The sequence below is a fragment of the Mesoplodon bidens genome, assembly GCF_964165515.1.
Source record: "Mesoplodon bidens genome assembly, chromosome: 7".
In the NCBI taxonomy this organism is placed as follows: Eukaryota; Metazoa; Chordata; class Mammalia; order Artiodactyla; family Ziphiidae; genus Mesoplodon; species Mesoplodon bidens.
The window spans coordinates 890,572-909,410 of record NC_138164.1 but is presented as its reverse complement, the minus strand read 5'-3'; positions in this window follow the sequence as shown (position 1 = coordinate 909,410).

The following is an 18,839-nucleotide window of genomic DNA, read 5'->3' as shown; positions in this document are numbered from 1 at the left end:
TCAAATCCCACAGGCAACTAAAAGTCAACATGTTGGAAATGAAAATCATTAGTTTTTTTCCCTAAGATGTCACCTCCTCTTATATTTTCTGCCTCAGTTGGAGTTTGCTGATTTTACTCACTATATAATAATTCCCAAATCTGCCCCCTCCTTCCTGTCACCCCTGCCAAGTCCTGGCTCAGGACCTTCTCAGCTCTGCCCTCCCCAACTCATCTAATGGCCTCAAACTCACCTCTGAACATCTGCCAGAAAGAACCTAGCATCACACAGACACACACACACACACACACTCGCACACATGTCTTTGCCAGCTATACATTTCTTGGGAATAAGATCCAATTTTCTTAACGTGAAATACAAGGCCCTTTGTGATCTTTCCATCATGGAAGGGAGAAGTTCTGAAACCAGCCAGTGAGCAACGCATGAAGGATTTCTAGGCGGCACCAATGGCCCAAAGGAATGGAAAGAGCATGACTTTTTAGACGTGTTTCCTGGCAAGACGTCTCAGCACTACCCAAAGGGGTCAGTATAGATGCAGAGAAGGTGGACAGCAGGACTGACCCAGGATTCCCGTGGTGGAAATACAAAGGGTTTGGGACACTGTCCAGCGAGCCACTGAAATGTAAAGGGATGGTCCACGGGGTCCAGGCTTGATGGAGAGAGTGAAAGGGAGAAGACAAACAGGCTGGCAGAAGACAATACTAGAAATAAAAGACTGGCAGTTTCAATGAGACTTAAGAGGAATGAAGATCACAGCAAAGGGAGACTATAGTCAGGTAGAGGCGTCACCTTTCTTCAGGCAAGATGGAGACAGAGCTCTTCCAGGTAAACACGATTGTAGCTGCGGTTGGCTTTAGCACACAGGTGGTGTGACGCGGAGGTGAAGGACACCAGTGTTTGAGGAAAAGCTGTGACCCCTGAGGCTCGAAGGTAGGGTGAGCATTTACCACCGTATTCATTCCACTGGGTTATAAATGTCTCTCTATCTATCTGTCCTTACCAGACAAAGAGCTACTGGAGGTCAAGGACTATGTATATTCAAGTTATGTCCCCAGCACCCAGCACAGTTCCTGGGACAGAATGAAAGTTCAGCAAAGCATACAGCGAGTGACAAAGGCCTGGAAGCGGGGGACTCTGGGGCGTATGCAAGGAGCAGCAGAATCTAGCTGGTTCAGAGGCGTGAAAATAAAGAGTGAGAAGGACTTGAGTAAATGTCCTGAAGATAAGGGTGTCCTGGGACAGCAGGCCGCAAGGTCATGATTTATGAGAAACGTGCATTTGGTCTTCATCCCCATTGCTGCCACAGAGTTCCTAAAACCCTTGGAATTTGTGTTTTCTTTTGCTAATGAGGTAGCTTCTGGAAAGCGCCCAAGGAAGGGGCTGGTTGCCAGGGGAACAAACCCTGACAGAGGGTTGGAACTTCCAGCCCCACCCCCTGATTTCTGGGGAAGGAAGAGGGGATAGAGGCTGAATCAATCGCCAGTGGCTTATGGTTTAACCACTCATACCCATGTCTCGAGCCTCCACAAAACGCCAAAAGGACGGGGTCTGGAGAGCTTCCAGGCTGGGGAGCAAGACTGCTTCCCCAGGCCCCATGCTGGGCCCAGACTCCCTGGGGATAGAGGTCTGTGTTTCTTCATCTGGCTGCTGATCTGTATCCTTTCCAAGCCTCTCTAATAAACCTGTGATCTAGTGAGTAAACTGGCTTCCTGAATTCTGTGAGCTGCTCTAGCAGATTAATGGAATCCAAGGAGGGGGTCGTGGGAGCCACTGATTTTAACCATTCGGTCAGGAGCACAGGTGGCACCCTGGACTTGAGACTGGCATCTGAGGGGGGCAGCCTTGTGAGACTGAGCCTGTGCACTGTGGGGTCTGACGCTGCCTCTGGGTAGATGGTGTCAGAGCTGAGCTGAATCCTACAACACCCAGCACGTGTCGGAGCATCACCTGGTCCTGTGGGGAAACCACCACTCCAACACTGGAGCTGGGTGCAGAATTGTTAAAAGCCCAGGAAAGCACGCTTTATTTTGTCGTCAACTGGAAGTCACTAAAGAAGAAATGGAAGCTCATCAGTGTTATATTCACAATGATGATTAATATTTATGACCCTAAAGCACAGCACAATGCCACCTTCTCGATCACCAAAGAAGGATGATGTCGTGCTCACCAGAGTAGTCCTGTCCCAATAAGTATATTGCGTTCTATTGTCATTCTTTGGAACTGGAAGTCTACCTTCTCCATTCAGATGATGGTGACACAGCCAAAGCTTACTGAATACCTTCTATGTATGAAGCCCTAGGCTAGGTATCTTCACAAATGCCATTTTGCTTCAATTCAAAAGATCAGTCTGATAAACCAGATCATCAGATTTCTAAATAATACTAGACAATGAACATAGTATTTACATATCACAGGATCTCTTAGGCCCAAAGATTCAAAGCCACATACAGGATTACGCAGAGTTTTTGTTTGTTTTTTAATGAAATTGCTTCTATTCAAAGTCTTGGTATATAGGTAGGAACAGAAATTCATCTTCTATAAATGGAGAAAGTGAGATTCAGGAAGATTTAGTAATATATGAAAGGGCACAGAGAAAGAAGATAAGGAAGCCAAAGTTGGAACTGTCTGCAGCTCTGAGTGGTTTCTGTTGGCTCCATGATTTAGATGTAAACTTCACCAGCTCTTGAAACGTGATCTCCGTACAAGAGACAAGTGGGAAACTGGCCATTCAGCAAAACACGGTGCAAGGGAAGCAGGCTGCTGGGTGAGTTCCATCATTTATTACCACGCTGGTCCTGAATTTTCACACCTAATTAATCAAGCTTGCTCTGTAATCACTTTTCTACGTGTGGTGTTGGTGGATTTTACAGCTGCAGTTTTAATGAGCTGCTGTTCCTTTTGACATTTGGAAATCTAATCTGGAAAAATGATTCAATGACTTGTAAAGACCTTTCATTTTATATGTTTAGCCATGTGGCTTTCCAGGGTCCTTGGAGCAAACCGGGGCAGCCACAATCCCCATATAGCTTCAGTCACGCCAGCAAATGGCAGGCCAATTCCTATGGCATTCCCAAACAGATGTGGCTGGCAGCCCAGAGAGCTAATGAGAATTAATACTAGTGATTGCAAACACCTAGGAAATAAATGGGAATGTGCAACTTGACTTATGAGAAGATGATATTTGAAAACCCAAAAGTTTGCATAAAATACTAGAAATTTTGGAGGCCATCCAACCTTAGGAAACAGAAAGTTATCAGGGTGGATTGAGAAAATATATTCACTACAAATAGGAAACAACAATCGAATTCTAGAATTATGTCAGCTACCAAGAGAGAGAAACAGCGTGAGAAGCAACATTTCCACTTACAAGGAACATTAATTAATATTCTATAGCCTATGTAATTCTTGTAATTACTTCTCTGAAATTGGAGTATTTTGCTGAGAAAAGAGGTCCTAGAGGAAATACACATGTCCAAATACGTTATTCCTGTGTGTGTGGCGCGTGTGGATGAGGCTGCACGGGCATTCTTATTCCCATCACACTGCCCCCAACCGGCGCTCCAGGCTTAGAGCCTGGCAGTCACGGCTCCACCAAGCTGCTCACCCGAGGGACTGACGGTCCCGAGCTGGGGGAGGCACTTTGGAACCAGGACAACTGCCCCCCCCAGTACACTGCGGTGGAGTGGTGCAGCCCCTGAATGAGACTGATAAACAACTGTTCCTTTGAATCTCACAGGATTCATAAACTGAGCTTGTCATGCAGCTCTCTGCAGCGTGGTCTGATTTAGTACTTCCCAGATCACACCCTTTTCCCTCTCGCACCTTGAACTATTGCCTGTCACCTTAACTGGTAACTATTCGCACAGCCTCCCATTCTTGCTTTCTTCTCCGTGGTCTTCCTCAGTTCATCAACAAATGAAAAATCCTCAGCTATGAAACCAAACAATCGATTTTGGTTGCTAGGAGGGAAGACATCAGTCTAGAAAAATTGAAGCTGAAGGGTCAGAATTTGCTAACACCATTTCAAGCTCAGAGCTCATAAGTATTCCAAGGTGCAAAGGAACTTTGCAAATAGTCTGAAAACAAACCGAATCAAAGGCCTGGCTCTGCAGTGGATGGTATTTCAAAATGGCACCACTGACATGCAAGGTTTGAAACAATACTCGGAGTATTCTGTGTTGTGTCTGAAGAACTACACACACACACACACACACACACACACACACCCGGGGCTTTCCTGGTGGTGCAGTGATTAAGAATCTGCCTGCCAATGCAGGGGACACGGGTTCGAGCCCTCGTCCAGGAAGATCCCACATGCCGCGGAGCAACTAAGCCAGTGCGCCACAACTACTGAGCCTGCACTCTAGAGCCCATGTGCCACAACTACAGAAGTCCGCGCGCCTAGAGCCCGTGTTCTGCAGTAAGAGAAGCCACCGCAACGAAGAGTAGCCCCTGCTTGCCGCAACTAGAGAAAGCCCGTGCACAGCAACGAAGACCCAATGCAGCCAAAAATAAAACTTAATTAATTTTTTTAAAAAACCATACACACCCATAGTAAATGCATGGACTGTCTCTGAAGGGAACACATGAAACTAGTAGCAGCACTGCCTCCATGGAGAGGAACAAGATGCCAGAAGATGGGAGAAGGAGGAAGATGTGCTTTGTACACTACATATCCTTTCGCCCATTTAAAATTTTGTTCCATGCGCATATATGACTTGCAAAAAATAAAAACCTCCTTTACAATTGCAGTTCTCACACCAATAGCTAAGCCACCTAGCTCTCAGGCCCAGGTCCAAGGCTGAGGAATGTGTTCCTTTGCCGAGAATGCCCACCATCCCACCTGCATCTTTCACCCAGTTCACACTCTGGACCATCCCCATTCATAAGGCTGTCTTCTGGGATCCTTTGGGGATCATCCAGTTAGTCCCTGGTTCTCAAATATCAGATGAAGAACTGGCTCAAAGTAAACACACATGCTTTCCAGGGTCTCCTTGCTTTCTAGAGACACAATAAAAACCAAAATCTTTTTATAAGAAAACACCTCATATGTTTCTAAGTTTTCGTACCCAAAAGGATGCAGTCTCAAAGAGCTAGGCTGAAAACATTCCTTCCAGGTAGGCTTTCAAAGCCACTGGGAGTGGACTGTTTCTTCTTTTCTCCAACCCTCCCCATCCCACTGCCAACACCACTTTGCTCCGTGAATCACTCAACCATCCCCAGTTACTCCCTTCCCAACAAGATTAGGGAGTCCAGAGTTAAACATTTGGTTGCTTTGGGGCTTGCAATGCCAATCTGTCCTGGGAGAAATTAGTCTCCAATCAGGGGCACCACGGAGAACTCAGAGCAGCTGTACTTCCTGAGGCTGGTGGCAGCTGCCACCGTGTGCATTGATCCATAGGGATTTCTGAGTGTCCCATAACAGTTCAGGAATTTTAGAAACTAACCTCACTATGACCAAACCATGAAATTGCAAATCTAAAATTTGTCAAGAAACCAAGTCCTGGAGGAGACTAATGCAGCTCTGCCCTGTCTGCATCCTCTCTGTCAACACCCGAGCCTCAGGCGTAGGAGACCAAGCTGTCCACTCCGAAGGCATCCTGTCCTGGCTCTCAGAATCTAGGTATAGACGGGGTAGGTTCTGGCCTGTCCACAGCCCATCCATTTGCCCCAAGGGAGGCTCAGCTTCCTGGTCCACAATCAGGGTGGGGAAAAGCAGTCAGTGCAGACTCTGTTCATGCCTTTGTCTTCTCCAGTCAGGTGGCTGCAAAGGCCTCCTGACTAGTCCTCATCTCTCTTTTCTCCACTCTGAGCATATCACTCTCCACACCTGAAAATCCTGTTAATGGTTGGCAATTTCCAAGATAAATTCCAAACTCCTTCTCATGGCATCTCGTGTCTTCCGTGATCAGGATGCTGTCGACATAATCGGTTTCACCAGCCAAAACCCCCCGCGTCCACATCAGCCACGTGGACCCTCATGCCACCCACTGCCCTCAGCATCCCACTGGACCCCTGCTTCATCCCCCATGACCACATATTCAAGTAATTCCAATTCACCTTCTAAGATTAGAGACAAATATTACATGATATCACTTACATATGGAATCTCAAAAAAAAATGAATGATACAAATGGACTTACATACAAAACAGAAACAGACCCACAGACATAGAAAACAAATTTGTAGTTACCAAGGCAGAAAGGGGGAGAGGGATAAATTAGGAATTTGGGATTAACATATACACACGACTATGTATAAAACAGGTAAACAACAAGGGCCTGCAGTATAGCACGGGGAGCTATACTCAATATTTTGTAATAACCTATAAGGGAAAAGAATCTGAAAAAAGATATATATATATATATATATATGTATACACACACACACACACACTGACTGAATCACTGTGCTGTACACTTGAAACTAACATGACATTGTAAATTAACTATACTTCAATTTTATAAAAGATTTAAATCAAATATCATCTCCCCTGGGAGGTCTTTTGTGACTTCAATGCCCATCTTCTGTGCTTGCTACCTTACGTTGGAATTGTCTGTTTCGTGTCTGCTTCTGTCTGGACTATGCATTCTTTGATGGCGTGGCCATATTTAATCTGGGATTCCAAGAACCCAACATGGCACCTGCGAAGTAACTGACATTAAGTATATATTTGCTGACACTGAGTGTGACGGTTCATAGTTCTGGAGTCATGCTGATTTAGGTACAAACTTCACCTCTGCCACTTATTAAGCAGACTTGGGCAAGTTTCTTAATATCTGAGTCTCAGTTTCCTCAGCTCCAAAATGGTGATCATACTACCTATTTTACAGGTTGTTGTAAGGATACATGAGCTAATATAGGTAACATGCTGGGCAGATAGAAAGTATTCAGCAAATGTCGTCTCTATTGTTTTGTTCAGCTATATACGGGCTGTGAAATCTTGGCCAAGTTTCTTGTCCTAAGTCTCAATTTTCTCATCTCTAAAATGGGGATAGTAATAGCTTTCCACAAATTGGATTACTGTGAATTAAATGTCATAATCCTTGAAAAGTACCTAGCAAAGCACCTAGCAGGCAGTAAGAGTTTATGGTTAATATGCTGAAGAACTCTGAAAGGACCCTGTGGTTGGAGTTGATCCATGCCTTAGAAAGAAAGAATTAGAGGCAGAAACATGAGGCAAAGTGGAAAGGGAGTTTCTTTCAGGTGTGAGAAGCATTTGTCACCCGTACCACCCCCTGCCTATTCCCTCACCCCAGACAAGCCAGGGCTGTTTAAATTGAGATCAAATGACAAGCTGTACGCAAAAGGGAAGGAATAAAGCAGCTGAGAGGCATCATCCAGGAAGTCAGCGTGTGGGCGGAGGGGACCCTGGACCACAGTTTTCAGTTGGCTGTGGCTGTGTCCTGAATCCAAAGATCTTCTCTACGTTCCTGAGGCACCCAATCCCTCTCGTGGGGGAGGCCGGAAGAGCTCCTTGTTAAGCTAATAGGCCACCAACTCACTTCCAGGTGAAGGGGGTACCCAGAGGGCTGCCTCACCTGCCCGTCTAGATGATTATTCAAATGAAGGGTGTCGGGCTCTTTGGACAGAGCCAGTAGTGACAGCTTGACAGCTGCCGGCTGGTAGGAGGGCAGGGGAGTAGGCAGAGGGTTCCTGAGAGAGAGAGAGGGATAGAGAGAGGAGAGACAGAGACGGACGGAGACAGAGACAAAAAGGCAGAGAGAGAGAGAGGGATAGAGAGAGGAGAGACAGAGACGGACGGAGACAGAGACAAAAAGACAGAGAGAGAGAGAGGGATAGAGAGAGGAGAGACAGAGACGGACGGAGACAGAGACAAAAAGACAGAGAGAGAGAGAGAGGGATAGAGAGAGGAGAGACAGAGACGGACGGAGACAGAGACAAAAAGGCAGAGAGAGAGAGAGGGATAGAGAGAGGAGAGACAGAGACGGACGGAGACAGAGACAAAAAGACAGAGAGAGAGAGAGGCAAAGAGTCCGATGCTGCAGGATTATTCCTGACTCAGCGCAAGGGTAGCTCAGACTCAGGCACCACGCACACCCAGCCCTTCATGGCAGGAATGGAAAGTACTTGTGCTCCTGCCCTTAAATAACCTTGACTGGCTGCGTATTTGAGCAAATGACCCTGCTGGGAAGCCTGACCAAGTATGCTTGGCTTATTTCCAAAACCCTTCTACAGAGGAGCTTTCCTGTTACTGCTACTCCAATCAGCTCCTTCTTTTCCTTCCTCTCACCAGTATTCGTTCTGGAGATTTTCAAGAACGTAACACACTTACTGTTCATATTCACACATTATGCTATCATGAGACTACGTCTTGTCACTAATAATTTCCAGAAATATTGTACTGAGAACATAATTTCTCACTTAATGGCTCTGTTATGGATGACAGCTCACTTCTTATTGGACTGTTTCTATTTTTTCACTCTTTGTACTTTATAATGTGACAAACAGCCTTGTTCATAAATTTTGCAACGCCTTATTTTCCTGGGATACCTCCTCCGAAGTAGAATCAACAACATGAAATGTTAGAAATTTCTAATGTCCATCTCTGCTGCACACTTGTGAGCCTTGGCTCCTACAGCACTGCACACAGAACAAACAGCACGCGGAAAAGGTCCAGGTTTAATTGCACAAGGCTCCACACCACTGGCTCAGCCCAGAGCACCATTCTTAACTCTCAGGCTGGTTAGTTTCAATACCTACCTCACTGAGTTTTTGAGAAAATTAAAACACATAACAAAAAACACACATGATCACTATCACTGCAATAGATGCAACGAAAAAAACTGACAAAACTTGATATCTATTCTTGGCTTTAAAAAAAAAAAAGAAAAACCTATTAGAAAATTAGGAATAGAAGGAAACTTCTTCACCCTTAACTCCATAAGAAATATTTGCCAGAAAATGAAAGGCCATCTAATACTAAATGGTGATATATCAGAACAATTCTCATTAAAGTAAAGAAGCTCATTTTCAACATTTCCAAACAGCATTGTAATGGTGGTGGGGGGGTCCTATATATGCAATAAGATAAACACTAAGAAGAAGAAAACTGGTACTATTTATTAAATACACAACCGTCTGCCTAAATAGTCCACAAGAATAGATTTTAAAACTATTAGAATCAACTGACAGCAGCTCACCAAGATGGTAAGATCAACATCGAAAGATCTGAAGCAACATTAAATTAGAAAGTTGTAATAGAAATATTCATATTAAGAAAAATTATGACTAAGCCTTATATGAAATGAGTCAGACCTATATGAATCAAACCCTACGGCTTTACTGAAGAAAACAGAGACCTGGGCGCGTGGAGAGGCATGCCATGCTCCTGGACAAGAAGGAAGACGCCTTGTCATGATATTCTCCTTAAATTAGTGTATGAACTTAATAAATTCTGCCACCTCAAAAATCCCTCTAAACTTCTAATGAGATGTTTAAGCTGATTAAAAAAATCAATCTTCATAATAAAACTGTAAAAATAGCTGACAAAATATTGAAATGAAGAATAATGGGTGGAGATTTGCCTGACAGGACATAGACATTTTACAGGGTGACTGTAACTAAAATAGTATGGAAATGCCACAAAATACCCAAATAAACCTTGGAATCCATACCCACAATGGGAACTTAGTATATGATAAAAGTTATATATCAAGTTAGTGAGGAAGGCATGGATTCTTTAATAGTGTTAAAACCATTGACTATCAGTGAGAAGGCATTTGTTACATCTCTGAAAACATACAGGAAAAAAATAACCTCCAACAGATAAAACGCTACATCTAGAAAGCAAATCATATGAATATTAAAAACGACTATAGGATAATATGTTTGTAATCATGCAGTAAGACCCCGTCTCCCCATGGACTCCAGATGCACAGAATTAACCTAATCAAACTCCCTAGGGATGGCCCTTTATATCATTGATCTATGCAAGGTTTCTTCTTCGTATGTTTTCCCCACATGTATCCCTGCTCTTCCCTCCCACCCCCACTCCTCCCAGGCACCCACTGCAATGAACTGACATCACAGCTGTTTACACTAATGGTAGAAATGTGCGCAGACTCTGCTGAACTATGGAGCTGGCTGTCTCCCATGATGCCTCCCACTCTGTGCTGCTATATAAGCCTCCTTAACACCCATCACCCTGGCCCATCCATTCGCCAGGCAGTGACACTGCAGTGCTGCTCAGCCACCACAAGGAGGCTGCAGTGAGCACTCTAGAACCCGCACCTGTGCAGACTCATGCCCACCTTTCTCTAAAGTTCCCACCAAGGAGGGAGCCACCAGGTCCTAGACAATTGCCAGGATGGCTGCAGCAGACTAGTAGACTAGTCCTACTGAAAATGCAGGAGTTTACCCATTTCCCTACATCCTTGACATCATGCAGTATTATTTCACTTTTAAATTTTTGCCAATCTAGTACGTATAACTTTGTAGCTAATTTGTTGTTTTTATTTGCATTTCTCTAACTTCTCCTAAGATTGAGAAACTTTTTACTGAGACTGCTGGTTATGTGGGTTTCCCCTTCTGTGAACTGTTATCCATAGCCTTTGCTCATTTCTCTATTAGGTTCCCCAGTATTTTTTTCTGGTTGACTTGTGTGCACTATATATTACTCTTATCAATTCTTTTATCTTGCAACTATCTTCTATCAAGCTTTCACTCAACTTTTAAAGTTACCTTCAGTTTCCCTCATTGATCAGAAATCCTTAATTTTTATGAGCAAAAGTCTAGTTTCTTATACTAGATATGAAAAGAAGTGGCCAGGGACTTTCCTGGTGGTCCAGTGGTTAAGAATACGCCTTCCAATGCAGGGGACAGGGGTTTGATCGCTGGTCGGGGAACTAAGATCCCACATGCCGTGGGACAACTAAGCCCGTGCTCTCTAGAGAGCCCATGTGCCACAACAAAAGATCCCACATGCCGCAACTAAGACCCGATGCAGCCAAATAAATTAAAAAAAAAAAAAAAAAAAAGGAAGTGGCCAAAGAGGAAAGATGATCAATCTAGTTCCAAACAAATGCCTCTGCAACCAAAGACAATACTAAGTTGCAGACGGGAATATATGTCTATCTAATAAACACGTGAAAGGATGCAAATTAAATTCAGGAGATGTCATTCTGTGCTCACATGACTGGCAAAGTCACAGGATGATGTGGATTCTTGTGCACAACTGCCGGCTTATACTTTCTGGAGGGTAGTTAGGTGGTACCTATTAAAATTTAATGCGTAGATAACACAGACATCCCACACACGTGTGTTAATGTTCACTGCAGCATTGTTCATAACAGGAAAAATGAGAAACAACTAAAATGATCAATAAAGAAAAAAGTAAACAAGCTATGATACATACAAACTATGGACTTGTCTGTGTGAGTTACAATGAAACAGGTATTATACTTCCGTGGACATGGAATGGTCTTCATGATACATTTATTGTAAAGTAACAGAAAACAAGTTGTAGAATAAGTACATGTTACCACATGAGTGAGCAAATGAAAAGAAAAGCCCACAAAACACAACTACATGTACAAATGCTACATAAACACACAAGAAAAGTTTTAGAAGTCGTCACACCAAATTCAAAAAAGTTTCCTCTGGTGATGGACTTGAGAAGGGGACCAATGGAAACTTTTACTTTTCCTGTGTTCGATTTTTTTAACAAAAAGAGTATTTTCGTTTTCTACTTTTGTGAATAAAATACATTTTAAGTGATTTTTTAAACAAAACTAAATGAGATAATTACGTGCAAACCCTTTGTGAGCTGCAAAATACCATACAATAGCTGGGCATAATTAAGGGAAGATATAACAGGGAACACGATTTAATCAAGTTTTAAGCACCTTCTGACATTAAAACTCAATTATTACAGTTGCTGCCTAACTTATCTCTGGGTTGTGCAGCCAAGGCCAGAGTAGAAGAAAACTCGAGAATGATATTATTCAGCTTGAATTCTAATATCCTATGTTTCTTGGTAACCCCAGTTCAGGGTCAAGAAAATAGAGCCACATGCCAAAAGCAAGTCCCCACTGGTTTTTGTATGACCCGCAGGTCCAGAATGGCTTTTATATTTTTAAATGGTTGAAGAGACATTGAAAGCAGAAAAAAAACCTTTGTGACAAGTTTAAAGTATATAAAATCCCAATTTTAGTGTCCATAAATAAAGTTTAATTGGAACTCAGCCATATCGATCCATTTACATAATGTCTTCAGTTGCTTTAGTGCTACAACAGCAAAGTGGGGTAGTTACGACACTGTACCGACTACAGAGCTTAAAATATTTACCGTCTGCCTCTCTGCAGAAAAAGTTTGCTGATCCTTTACCCAGGTCATCTTCCTGGCTTAGCTCCTAACTTTTTGGATTCTATCAAGCTTGGCATAAAAATGTGCCATTCATGTCGCTCCCGACTGAAGGTGCCAACAGCATTACATAGCTATTGATAATTTATAAGTACTGTCAATGTTCCTCCGTATTCACATTTCTTTCTCATCACATCCTGTTCCACTTATCTATTCTAGGGCTCTTATACCAGAGAAAGGAGCTGTGTGCTGACAGAAAGCATGACTGGTCACCGTGAGTTCTGTTTCTACTCATCCTCAGTTGTCCACACCTTAGAGACAGTCTCCTGGTCCTGAGTGACTGAACCCAGGGCACCACTATGCACATTGCAGGTGGTGACCTGGCACCTGGGATGATCCTGCCAGCAAACAGCCGGCCTCAGCAGCATCACTCATGACTGAGTATCATGGGACCTCAGAGAGCAGGCTGTAAGGCTGTAAAACCTGTAAGGCCCCTGCTCAGAATAACTCAAGAATGCGCATGCAAAATGTGGACTAGCCTTTTAGGGAGTCACAGACACTATGAAGCCCATCCTCACATTTCTAGGTGTCCACAGGTCTGAGGTTTAAAGCTCTGACTTACAGAGCCTGCCTACAGAGGGATGGCAAGAGTCTCCCTGCCTCCTTCTAATTCCAGAAACCTTGCATCTCCTACTTTGAGCACATAAAGGAAAAGCCACACACACAACAAGGCATAAAGAGAGTGAAAATCCACTCAGTTCCACCTCCCACTGTCACCAGAACCCTCCTCTGTCTTCCTTCTAGATGGACTGGGAAATACTCATTACCTTCCAGGCTTCACTTGCTACATGAGAGAGAGGGGAGAGGAGAGTCCAGAGAATTGTGATAATTAGGTATACATAAAACTGTCTAATGACAAACTGATTTTAAAAATTATAAAGAAAAGCTGTTTTTAAGAAAAATTTTACTAGGAGTGTATATGTCATAAAACTGCAGGATCAAGTAAAGAAGTACCCAGTGTGTCCAAAGCTGTCTGTGCACCAGCATCACTTGGGAGAGACTTCCTAAAAAGCAGACTTATGGTCCCATCCCAGCCCTACTGAATGAGAGTCCCTGAGAGAGAAACAGGTGGGGAGTAGACACATGTACATATTCATATGCATAGACATATGCTTTTTAAACAAGATTCCCAGGGGAGTCTCCCGCCAAGCACAAGCCTATTGACACACACAAAGAAACCACAGAATAATAAAAGGCAGATGTGAGTACTTCAGCAAAAGAGTAGTGAGCAAAGAGCCAAATACCTTCAGTTCTGGTCCTGTTCCTGTCTTTAACTTGCTGTGTGACCTAGGACAGATCACTTCACTTCTCTGAGCCGGGCCCCGCTTTCTTCATCTGAAAAAAGAAGGAAGAGAATAGACTAAATAATATCCAAAGGTTATTCAATTTCCAAAAATCTATGCCTTCTTATTCAGCATCATTTATAAGCCCTACTTAATGGAAACACTGAATCAATTACAAGCAAATTCTAGAACAAAACAAGTCACAAAGCTTAGGATGGATGCTCAGACACAAGCTGACTGCACTAAATCTAGAGAAAGCTGATTAAGGAAACAAGTATAGTATCACAAACAAATTTATCAGGCCCAAGAAGGGATGCTTTGAGGTGCAACATTAAACAATATGGCAGTGCACCCAATTATAAAGCCCCAAAATGCATGAAACAAAAACTGACAAAAACTGTTTTCTTCTTCCTTAAGAAAACAGAAAAAGGAGCAAATGACACTCAAAGCAAGGAGAAGGAAGAAAATAATAAACACCAACATGGAAATACATGAAACAGAGAATGGGAAGTCAATAAAGAAAATCAACAAAAGCAAAAGTTAACTCTTTGAAAAGAACTGACAACTGTTAGCAAGACTGACCCAAAAAAAAGAGTGAAGATTCAAACTACCAAAATCATGGGTGAAAGAAGGGAGATTACTATGAAATTTACAGAAATAAAAGGGATTATAGGGAGGATTTTATGAATAATTGTAAGTCAGCAAATTAGATAACCTAGATGAAATGGATGAATTCCTAGGAGCACACAAACTACCAAAACTGTCTCAAGAAGAAACAGAAAATCTGAATAGACCTATAACAAGTAAAGAGATTGAATTAGTGATCAAAAAGCTTCCTGAAAAGAAAGACTTCACTGGTCAATTCTACCAAAAACTTCAAGTAGAATTAGCATCAATCCTTCATAAACTCTTCCAAAAACCAAGAGGAAGAGACATTTCCCAACTCATTCTGTAAGGCCATTATTATCCTGATACCAAAACCAGGCAAAGACACATCAAGATTATAAAACTACAATACCCTTATGGAGATGCAAAAATTCTCAACAAAATGCTAGTAAACTACATCCAGTAACATATAAAAGAGATGACATACTCTGACTGACTGACTTTTATCCCAGGAATGAGAATTTGATTTAATAAATAAAATAAATTAATGTAATATATTATAGTAATAGAATCAAGGACAAAAACCTCATGCTCATCTCACAGATACAGAAAATGCATTTGGCAAAATTTGACAACTTTTAATGATGAAAAAAACCCAACAAAGTGGGAATAGAAGATAATTCCTCAACTGATAAAGTTATATTTGAAAAACCCACAGCAAATATCATACTTAGTGGTGAAAGACTGAGTTCTTTTCCCTTAAGATCAGAAACAAGACAAGGATGTCCCTCCCTTCACTTTTTTTCAAAATTGTACTAGAGTTTCTAGCCAGGACAATTCAGCAAGAAAAAGAAATAAAAGCCATTCAGATTAGAAAGGAAAAACATAAAACTATCTTCATTCACAGATAACATGATCTTGTATATTTTTAAAAATCCTAAAGCATCTACTAAAAAACTATTACAACTAATACACAAGTTCAACAAATTACAGGATATGAGATCAAATACAAAAAAAAAAACCCAACAACTGTACAGCCATCCCTTGGAATCCGTGGAAAATTGATTCCAGAACCTCTGTAGATGCTCAAGTCCCTTATATAAAATGGCAAAATAGAGTCAGCCCTCAGTGTCTCCGGATGTGGAACCCACAGATATGGACAGAAGACTGTATTTCTATACACTAGCAATGTACAATCCAAAAGTGAAATTAAGAAAACTTCTATTCACAATAACATCAGCAAGAATAAGATACTTAGAAGTAAATTTAAGAAAAATAAGTGAAAGATCTGAACACTGAAAACTACAAAACATGTTTGAAAGAAATGAAAGAATATCTAAATAAATGGACACATATTCCACATTCCTGGACAGGAAGAATTAATATTGATAATATGGCAATACTCCCCAAATTGAGTTACAGAGTCAGTGAAATCCCTACCAAAATCTCAGCTGCCTTTTTTGCACTACAGACACCCTGCTCCTAAAAATCATATGGAAATGCAAGGGACCCAAAACAGCCAAAAATCTTGAAGAACAACAAAGTTGGAAAACTCGTACTTCTAGTTCACAAAACTTACTACAAAGTCTACAGTAATAATGACTATATGGTTCTGGCATAAGGATATACATATAGATCAGTGGAATAGAATTGAGAGTCCAGAAATAAACCCATAAACCCAAAAGATGCCACCAGAAAACTACTAGAACTAATCAATGAATTTGGTAAGGTTGCAGGATACAAAATTAATGCACAGAAATCTCTGGCACTCCTATAGGGTAACAATGAAAAATCAGAAAGAGAAATTAAGGATGCAATCCCATTTACCATAGCAACAAAAAGAATAAAATACCTAGGAATAAACCTACCTGAGGAGGCGAAAGACTTGTACTCAGAAAACTATAAAACACTGATGAAAGAAATTAAAGATGACATAAACAGATGGAGAAATATACCATGTTCTTGGATCGGAAGAATCAATATTGTGAAAATGACTATAGTAGTACTATATACTACCCAAAGCAATCTATAGATTCAATGCAATCCCTATCAAACTACCAATGGCATTCTTCAGAGAATTAGAACAAAAAATTTTACAATTTGTGTGGAAACACAAAAGACCTCAAATAGCCAAAGCAATCCTGAGAAAGAAAAATGGAACTGGAGGAATCAGGCTCCCCGACTTCAAACTATACTAGAAAGCTACAGTCATCAAGACAGTATGGTATTGGCACAAAAGCAGAAATACAGATCAATGGTGCAGTATATAAAGCCCAGAGATAAACCCATGCATATATGGTTACCTAATTTATGACAAAGGAGGCAAGAACATACAATGGAGAAAAGACAGCTTCTTCAATAAGTGGTGCTGGGAAAACTGGACAGCTACATGTAAAAGAATGAAATTAGAACACTACCTGACACAAATATAAACACAAAAATAAACTGCAAATGGATTAAAGACCTAAATGTAAGACCAGACACTATAAAACTCTTAGAGGAAAACATAGGAAAAACACTCTTTGACATAAACCACAGCAAGATCTTTTCTGACCCACCTCTTAGAGTAATGGAAATAAAAAAAATAAACAAGTGGGACCTAATGAAACTTCAAAACTTTTGCACAGCAAAGGAAACCCTAAACAAGATGAAAAGACAACCCTCAGACTGGGAGAAAATATTTTCAAATGAAACAACGGACAAAGGACTAATCTCTACAATATACAAACAGCTCATGGAGGTCAATATCAAAAAAACAAACAATTCAACTAAAAAATAGGCAGAAGACCTAAATAGAGATTGCACCAAAGAAGACATAAAGATGGCCAAGAGGCACATGAAAAGATGCTCAACATCACTAATTATTAGAGAAATGAAAATCAAAACTACAATGAGGTATCACCTCACACCTGTCAGAATGGCCATTATCAAAAAATCTACAAACAATAAATGCTGGAAAGGGTGTGGTGAAAAAGGAACCCTCCTGCACTGTTGGTGGGAATGTAAATTGATACAACCACTATGGAGAACAGTATAGAAGTTCCTTAAAAAACTAAAAATAGAACTACCATATGACCCAGCAATCCCACTACTAGGCATATACCCTGAGAAAACCATAATTCAAAAAGAGACATGTACCAAAATGTTCATTGCAGCTCTATTCACAATAGCCCGGAGCTGGAAACAACCTAAGTGTCCAACATCGGATGAATGGATAAAGAAGATGTGGCACATATATACAATGGAATATTACTCACCCATAAAAAGAAACGAAACTGAGCTATTTGTAATGAGGTGGATAGACCTAGAGTCTGTCATACAGAGTGAAGTAACTCAGAAAGAGAAAGACAAATACCGTATGCTAACACATATATATGGAATTAAAAAAAAAATGTCATGAAGAACCTAGGGGTAAAACGGGAATAAAGACACAGACCTACTTGAGAATGGACTTGAGGATATGGGGAGGGGAAAGGGTAAGCTGTGACAAAGCAAAAGAGAGGCATGGACATATACACACTACCAAACGTAAGGTAGATAGATAGTGGGAAGCAGCCGCAGAGCACAGGGAGATCAGCTCAGTGCTTTGTGACCGCCTGGAGGGGTGGGATGGGGAGGGTGGGAGGGAGGGAGATGCATGAGGGAAGGGATGTGGGAACAGATGTATATGTATGACTGATTCACTTTGTTTTAAAGCAGAAACTAATAAAAAAAAATATTTTAAAAAAAGAGTCATGTATCACAATGTTCATTGCAGCTCTATTTACAATACCCAGGACATGGAACCAACCTAAATGGTCCATTGACAGATGAATGGATAAAGAAGATGTGGCATACCCTTCCCCTTCCCCATATCCTCAAGTCCAAGTGTGACAAAGTGAGAGAGTGGCATGGACATATATACACTACCAAACGTAAAATAGATGGCTAGTGGGAAGCAGCCGCATAGCACAGGGAGATCAGCTCAGTGCTTTGTGACCACCTAGAGGGGTGGGATAGGGAGAGTGGGAGGGAGGGAGACGCAAGAGGGAAGAGATATGGGAACATATGTGTATGTATAAACTGATTCACTTTGTTATAAAGCAGAAACTGACACACCATTGTAAAGCAATTATACTCCAATAAAGATGTAAAAAAAAAAGATGTGGCACATATATACAATGGAATATTACTCAGCCATAAAAAGAAACAAAATTGAGTTATTTGTAGTGAGGTGGATGGACTTAGAGTCTGTCATACAGAGTAAAGTAAGTCAGAAAGAGAAAAAACAAATACTGTATGCTAACACATATACATGGAATCTAAAAAGAAAAAATGGTTCTGATGAACCTAGGGGCAGGACAGAAATAAGGACACAGATGTACAGAATGGACTTGAGGACATGGGGAAGGGGAAGGGGAAGCTGGGACGAAGTGAGAGAGTGGCATGGACATATATACACTACTAAATGTAAAAATAGATAGCTAGTAGGAAGCAGCTGCAATGCATGGGGAGATCAGCTCAGTGGTTTGTGACCACCTAGAGGGGTGGGATAGGGAGACTAGGAGGGAGGCTCAAGAGGGAGGG